We start from the raw sequence: 8,756 nt of genomic DNA, 5'->3' as shown, positions 1-8,756 counted from the left end.
GAATCTGTAACAGCAAGCTGGATAGATCCGTTTATGGTGAAATGTTTCGGAGTTACCACATTAGATGATATAGTTGGGCACTTGAAGCTGTTCATACCCGGTAAGAATGCTTCATAAAACGTTAATTTACAAAGAAACCTTTTATTTCAAATCATTATTAACATAAGAGATCAAAAAATGTATATGTATACAAATATGTTCTTTAACATAAGTAAACAGGGTAAATGAATGTTAGTGTGAACACCCCTTTTTTATAAAAAAAAAACCCTTTTAAACGTTTTGTCTTGTTGAGAGATTTTTTTAAGCTGTGACCTGTTTGCAAATTTAGTATTTTTAGATATATATCTTGCAGTAAATCCACTTTTGTTCAGTAGTTGATCACAAATTCAGTACATAGATAATGTAAAAAACGAATTTAATGACTGGACAGCTGAAAATTGAATAAGAAGAACTTATCTTACCGCAAGCGACTAGTCCGAAACTACTATACGTTACACAGTGAATATATCTGAAAATTGACATTTGCCTGAATATATATTATTGTTACATTGTTCAGTACTTTTTCGTATAAAACTGACCGTTTCAGTTCAATCTCGACTTACCAGTGAAATCTTAAAGACAAAACAATAATCCATTTTGAATAAATTTTCGCACGGACTATTATACTTTGCCAGTTTGAGTTGCATAAATTAACACCTACGCATTCAGTGTTGACATTTTTTGTTCTATGACATTAATGATCACGGATCAGTTGATAAATATCCATTTTGCAATATAACGCCAATAACTTTCAAACTGTATCATTGTACTTGGAAACAGATGACCACAAAATATCTCATTTGTTTAGCCGAAATATGTGTCAATACGTTTATATTACCGTATCTGTATCAATTTAAATACAATGTTTTTTTCATCAGTAGTGCTGTGTCAATATTTAGATATATACATATATTCAGTGTTTGTAGATTTTTTTAATTTTATTTTTAAATTATGCAACGTCGCGTCATAACCCTGTACAACATAAGAAGAATCAGATAAAAGTATTTGAATATCTGCAATTGCAGTCACTTCAAGTTTTCGTGCAATGAAAACCAAAATTATCCTTCCTAATATCATTCGAAAAGTAAGACAGAATGACCACATTTGAAAAACTTTTCTTTTAAAGTTTTGGTGTTCAATACATTTCAACTTCGTTATTGTATTATTGTATTTGAAATCCAAATGTTTTCATTCGAGTTTCGCTTATGAGTCTTATGTAGGCAAATTGCAGCTGGCGTACACAATTATAAGCCTCTTATCCTTGGTGAGATATACATGACACTTTCAACTACGTTCGACAATGTTGAAATGTAAACATGATTCATCGAAAAAAAATGAAAGGATACTACCTGTATTTAACAGTCGTATTTGAAGTATTTACGTACACGTACAACGTTTAAAAAACAGGTAAAAAATGTAAATATACTATGTACCGATTATCAGATACTGTAAAATTTTAGCTACGAGTCAGAATATGCATTTTTTTGGTCAAGTGAGCATAACGAACATCTTTCAGAAGGCTTTCTATTTACATTATTATGATAAAAATCCGGATGTCGATTTATCGGATTGTATTTGTGTGGTTTTGAAAAACGCGCTAAAGAGTATTTCCTTATTTTACAAGTATACCAGAAGAGGCTTGGAAAATTCAATTTAAACTTATTAATGACTATTTAAACATTCGGAAATCGGCTAAAATATGATGACGTCGGAGTATAATTCGCGTCAATGTTATCAATACTTGGTCGACGCACTTGACGTCGCAAAGTCCTCCTAATATGTAATCTAATGAAGGTCTGAGTGGAGTGATGCAGACAATCCGATAAATTTGTTAACCTCAAGCTTACATTAGCTTTTTTTAATTCAAATTACCCTTTGTAAACAATATGCTTTACTTATGCTAACCAGTAATTTTTCATTTGTCTACCCCAAACAAATGAACATCTTAGTGATTATTTCGTACTTCCATCAATATCAATTTGTTTATTAATTGTTACCATAATTGACGCGTTTACTTTCAGGCTGTTACAACATTGTGTTGTAGACCTAAGATAAACATTGTTATTTGCTGATTCTTCGCAAAAGAGTAGGAGTAGAGTTTGATCAGTTCGGATTCAGAGTAATGTCTCAAGAAAAAAGACATATCCGCCTTTCAATAGTAAACTTGCGACCTAGCTGGTTAAATATTGCTTCGATCAAGTTCAAAGACGAGTCCTAATTATATGAAATTTTATTTAATGTCCTTATAATACATGTAGTATTTTATAGCATTCTTTCCTCAATCCGTACTGATTGTTATTCTCTTAAATTATATGCACAGCATTTGAATAATTACCTCACTGCATAGCTACAATAATGTATTAACAGTTGTTGAACTAATTGGCTATTACATATTTTAGTTCAAGATAACTTCACTGGGCATTTCAACAATTGTCAAGATCATAATAAAAGAGCTGTACTCTTGAGCCTGGGTTTTGTCTCTTCTACGAAATTACGCTGTGCTATGTTGTGTTCACAACTAAACACTTGTGCAGTTTTTAATTACCATGATCAGGATAAGAGGTAAAATCCCCTTTAAAATAATTGAAAGAGATATATAAAAAAAAATTGAATGGTTGCAAACGAAATTATACCAACCAGAACCAAAATTACTTTGATTATTAAAAGGAACTATAGCTCATGTAATTATAATGTGTCATTGACGGATACCCAATATCCTTTGTTTTTCTATTACAGTTGTCGGTGGTTTATTTCAATTCTTTTTTAAAATAAACAATTGGGAAACATTTATTAAAAATAATATGATACAGTATATACGACATTTGAGATATACTTTTAAAGAACAATCGAAAAGAGTATTGCAAGGACTATTATTAATTTTACGAACATGTTATGTGGAACGTTAAAATTGTACAACTTTTAGGTTGAAAAAAAAAATACATACTTTCATGTTTACTAAACAAAAATGTTAAAGTAGTTAATATATTCTTCCTGAACATTTCATTTTACATGTGAACTTGTGTCATTTAGAATGGACCCTCTTGCAGATTTCCCAACTGTTATTACAATCGGATGGGAATATTACACCAAATGTTATGAGGAAAACGAGGAATGTGTTGGGTGTTTCTTCTGACTTAATCATGTTTCTTCCAATGTAGAAGTTTTCTTTTGTTTGTATTTAAAGCACACCGCCGATTGAAGGCCTTGTATATTAAACATTTCAGGTTATAGAACTAGTTTAATATCAGAAAAAAACAATGGTTATAAACAAATACTTGACCAAAAAGCAGTATATTACAGTTGCCTCATTGAAGTCAATTACAATTTGCATGTACCAACAAGGCAATAAACTCTGGGTCATAAATTAGTAAAATCATAAACAAATTTTTGTAGAACAAATCTCTATTCCATGACATTATGTACAATACATTGAAATGTTCAAGTCGTTCGAATTAATAGAAATCAGTGATGATCATATATAATGAAGATCCACCAAATCACAATAAATAATTTCAAATTAGGATTTATTAAGCATCAAATATGGGAGTTTTGTTACTTTGAATTTCTATTTATTAAAAGCATATTTCATTATATAAATAACGTGTGCAATTCTCACAGAAGTACACATATATCAGTGTATATTCTATAATTTCATGCATTTGACATTTTTTTCAAATCATTTCTGAATCCTTCACATTGTATAACAATTTTGGACATTTGACCTGACATTTGTTTAAATGCATTGCATATTCATAATTAAAATATTAATTTATTGTTTTTATAATTCCAATGTCATGAATGTTGTTACTCAATATTTATTTGCATGCTTTATATCAAGTATATCTCCATTGTCAATAATTAGATGAAAGGAAAATACGTATTGTTTGTTTTTTTTCCTCTATGAAATAATGTGTGCTTATGTATGAGCAGGATACAGTTTGCCTGTTATGAATTTGACGATGCTGTATTTTATGTATAATCAAGTTCCTTTCATGTGCTTATTTGTATTGTATGCTTTTTATCGCATGCTTTAAAAAATATATAATTAATTATAAAACAAAGCTTATGTTTGTACACATTTTATATACGAAAATGTATCAAAAACATTTTATGTCTGTTAAGTGGTCAATGCAAATTATGACAATTCATTTTTTAACTCGAACTGTAGTTTACTGTTAAAAAAACGCGAGTATTTTGACAAGCCAAAAGCTCATAATTAGTAAATATAACTTCATTTAATAACTGGTATTTCATATTTCAAGAGTATTATCCTCCAGAATATATGACATATGTCAATTTGTATTGTCATTGTATGATTTTTCTTCTAGAAAAAAACTCTTATTATTTTTTTCCTTTACCGTTCATCGATTTATATTTGTCCTTTCATGTGCTATTTTGTATGTTATGCCTTTTATCACAATATCTTAGATGGGCATAGACCGAATTGAAATAGTGCTGCTTAACAATTAAGATGAGAGCTATTCCTTTTTAAGGTACGTGGAATAATTTCAGCAAATAATGACTTATGTAGATCCTTATCAAGACTTGTTGTCGTCTCAGCTCTATGAATGACGTAAAGACAACGGCTGGCCATAGTCATGACAACTTAACTAACTGTTTCAAAAAACGTTTGCGAAATATTAAAGGGGCACTAGATACGAGATATATAAAAAATCTAAAATATGATTTTTTTTTGTTCACTCATTAATGAAATTGAAATTGTGAAATAATCATTCGATTTAAGCAGCCAGTATTTATCAATGTTGTCAAAAGTATAAAAAAGATAAGCAAGTGAATAATTCGACCTCATTGAATACGTATTCATGTAAACTTTATTTAACCCCTTAGCTAGAGATGGATAACGCATGAATTGTGCGAGTTAAGTTATTTTAAGGAAAGAATGTCAACATTGAAAGTGAAACAAAGGTAAATCATTTGATTGACTGATTCGATCCACAAAAAATCATTCTGATTCAGGTAAAAACGATGATCAACATATATTTTTAATCTATACTATGAAATTAAACAGACCTAAAAAATCCAATTACACGAGTTTTCTTTCTATTTAAATCTGTACATTTATGTTTATATCATTTATCTGACCATCGGAGGTCTTCGGAGGTCAACTCGATAGTTAATTAGATGGCGTCTAGAATAAAATACACATGAAATGAAGATACATATTATCGAGCCCATGCCCTGTATATTTTTTATTAGATTTTTTATAATTTGGATAAATGTTTTACATTGTTATAAATCAAGTATGAGAATTTGAGTTATATCGGTGAACATGAATTTGACAGGTAGTGCCCCTTTTAAGATATTTTCCTAAGGAAAAGGTAAAATAACAAAAAATACCAAAATCCGAGGAAAATTAAAAACCATAGTCCTTATCAAATGTCAAAATCAAAAACTCAAACGCATTATCAAATATGCAATAGCTGAGAGGCCAACTAGCTAGCTATAATACCAGGTTTAACCTACTATTTTCTACATAAGAAAATGCCTGTACCAAATCTGGATTATGACAGTTGTCATCCGTTCGTTTGAATTGCTCGAGCTTTAGATTTTGCTATTTGATTACGGACTTTCCGTTTTGTATTTTTCTCGGAGTTCGTTATTTTTCTTATTTTACGTTTTATCTACGCTGATTTGGCAAATCCTTTTAGAATAGTAGATCTTCAGTTGTCTTCAACTTTGTACTTTATTACACCTTTTTAACTTGTTTTATTGCATGGTTCCTATAAGCCTGTTGTGCACAAAACACACATCTGGCGTAGAACATTTTTGTCCTGGGATACATAATGCGTTTATTGACAGAATATGTAAAAACTTGCGATGAACTCATGTTTGCCTAATTCAAAAGTCTCGTCCCCGAACCTAACGGAAGCGAAAAAAACAACCATGAATTTCTTTTTGTTCATAAATGGAATAAAACCCGATGATTTCAGTTAATACGAAAAATATTTCAGAGCTACCATCACTTCAATCTGGTTTCCAAAACCTTGATGAAAACCGTTTGAGTATATGTGTTCAGATCGGTTACCAAATCAATCTCCGTCCTATCTTTAAAGCGTTAAGTCAAGTAGACCTAATTTGTTCTATGTCAAAATTTGAACATCGTCTGATCATTCATGCAATTGTTTTTAAATAATATTAACGATATTTAATTTACTGAAAGGTGCAGTGTGTCTAAGAAAGCTGTTTTTAGTGTTCATCAAATATATTTCTTTTAGCATCTCGTAAAACATCCGAGGTGGCTATGATTTTGTCTTTCTTGGATGCTTTCCACAAAATTCTTACGTAGACAAAAAAACATCTAATGCACGCTTTTATTTGCAAACAACAGTTTTTAGCCGAGAGATTTGCTAGCGATTTAACAGTGACTATATGAGCAATCAATCTATAAACGACATGGAAGTAAAGCGAGACCCAAAGGAAGACTTGGATGTTAGATATAATTATAATGACATCTTGGTAAAAGATATTAAATGTTCGAAAGCACGCGTATCTGACATTGGTGATCTATTTAAGCATATTCAGAACGAGACACTCTAAACAATTGATACAAAACTTGGGATGATGGATCTGTATTGTAGGGCAACAGGAATGAAGGAATGGAAATTTGAGCCGCCACTAACGATATGATTTAAGAGGGAAGAAATAATTTTGTGTCCACCTACAAACTCATCAAATGCGTTGATGCTGGGGTTATTTTACGTGTATAGAATCTGTCGATGTCTCTACGCGAGGCATCCAATTTAACCTCCCCATTCTGACCAAACATTGATGCGAATTTATACATCACAGACATCTTAACAGACGTGCTACTTTGGCGAGAGTTCAACTACCGGTTGGAAAAGGACCAATGTGTCCTATTTCTATATCCTTCTATATAGCATCATTGTGACTTGAAGAACAAAAAGGACAGAATAATGTATACTTTGCTAAACATTAAAAAGATAAAAGGTACGTAAATATTATCTCGCGAAATTTTATAAAATTGTGCATGCATTTAGATCCTACGGAACTGCACATGGGCACTTAAAAGTATATGTATATATATATTCTGCGTATACTCTCTGAGATACAGTTAATTACATATCTGGAACATAGTAATACAAATGTGTAGAAACACGTAAATATCGTTAAAAAAGGTTAGAAATATCGACTAAAATCAGTATATCTCGAATTGATGTCTTACGATTTTTCGTTTAAAGTGATATATTATTGCTACTGAAATTTCAGTTTTATTGAAATAACATGTATATGTGTCACCGAATTTGTTGTCCCAACGTGAAAAACGCTTAAAGAAGGCAAAAAAAGTCGTGACGTGAGACTTATTTTCTAAGATAAAACACTAGAATTGTTCACATGCAGTTCCACATGTTCTAGATGCTTGCAAAATTTTCACTTAAATACGTGAGATACGTACCTTTTATCTTAAAAGCATCTCTCATTTATCATGTTATATAACACATGTTTCTATTACAAAATAACATTACGAACTAAACGTCGATCTGAAAATGATTACTAGCATATTAATTTAGAAACTAAGGTCACAACTCCCTCAGCAAGCCTGCAATTATGTTGTCGACGTATAATCCCTATATAAAAATGTCTGATATATGACGACTTTCACGTAAATGTTTCAGTAATGTCGCATATACTATAAATGTGAAAAAGTTACACCGAATAGTATAGCTTTAAAGCTGTAAGCAATCAACTCTGATTTAGGGTCTGTTGAGTCCTTTAGCAAGAAAAATCTCGTCAAATCTTTGTCTTTTTCGTCTTGCGTGATTTGAAGAAACGCCTTCTCGATATCGGTGACAACAGCATATTTATTCTCTCTACATCGTATCAATAGTGTAGATATGTAAGTTAAGATCGGTGGGTCCTTGCACAAACATTCATTCAAACTAGGCGTGTCTTGTGATCGACGACAGTCGGATTGGTGTCGTCGTTGAATCTTTCGTGACTGAATGGTGAGGGATATTATGTGCATGTTCCGTCTTGTTGTTGGATTGTATATCTATTCAATAAAACCTCTCTTTTCCTGATCGGTAATAATCTCGCCATATTTTCTGAGAAAAAAATGGATCGTTTCTGAGTCTTTGTATTACATGATCTGATGTCTAGCTTTTAGTTTGTCGATGTTGGACGGTAGTGGTTCATGATCGTCTTCCGATGGCAATTTTGCTGTAATTCCCAATGACTCGATTTTCAAGACATTTTCTAAATCATATTCCTCTTCTTTGTGTGCAATTTGAATGTTCATCAATGATTGACTTCTAGGCGTGATTTTTGATTAACAATAGGTATACATATATTAGGGCTATGAGACTTTTTCGCAATAAATGCATGGCTTTCGATTGTTAGCGATTCCATAAGGCTTTTTGTAATTGTCATTTTGCGTATAAATTTTTGCAAGATACATTGTGCTTGTGATTATTCTATGTTTCAACGGATTATTAATTAACTCTTTGTCAGATTTCTAGAATACTTATCTCATTTAATAAGCGTTGTCCGAGTTCATCAAGTGACAACTGTTTTAAACCATGTTCACGGGTGATTTTATATCCTTTTTTATACTTGGAAAGTTATCTATCATATTAGGTATAAGTGATGCAAATCCTGAAATTGTAGTCAAAGCCCCTTTAGAATTTAGAAAGTTCTAACTTTCATCTATAATACTAAAATAACGAGTTCCAATTTGG

The sequence above is a fragment of the Mytilus californianus genome, unplaced genomic scaffold (genome assembly GCF_021869535.1).
Source record: "Mytilus californianus isolate M0D057914Y unplaced genomic scaffold, xbMytCali1.0.p SCAF_6, whole genome shotgun sequence".
Taxonomy (NCBI): Eukaryota; Metazoa; Mollusca; class Bivalvia; order Mytilida; family Mytilidae; genus Mytilus; species Mytilus californianus.
This window is presented reverse-complemented; position numbering follows the sequence as displayed.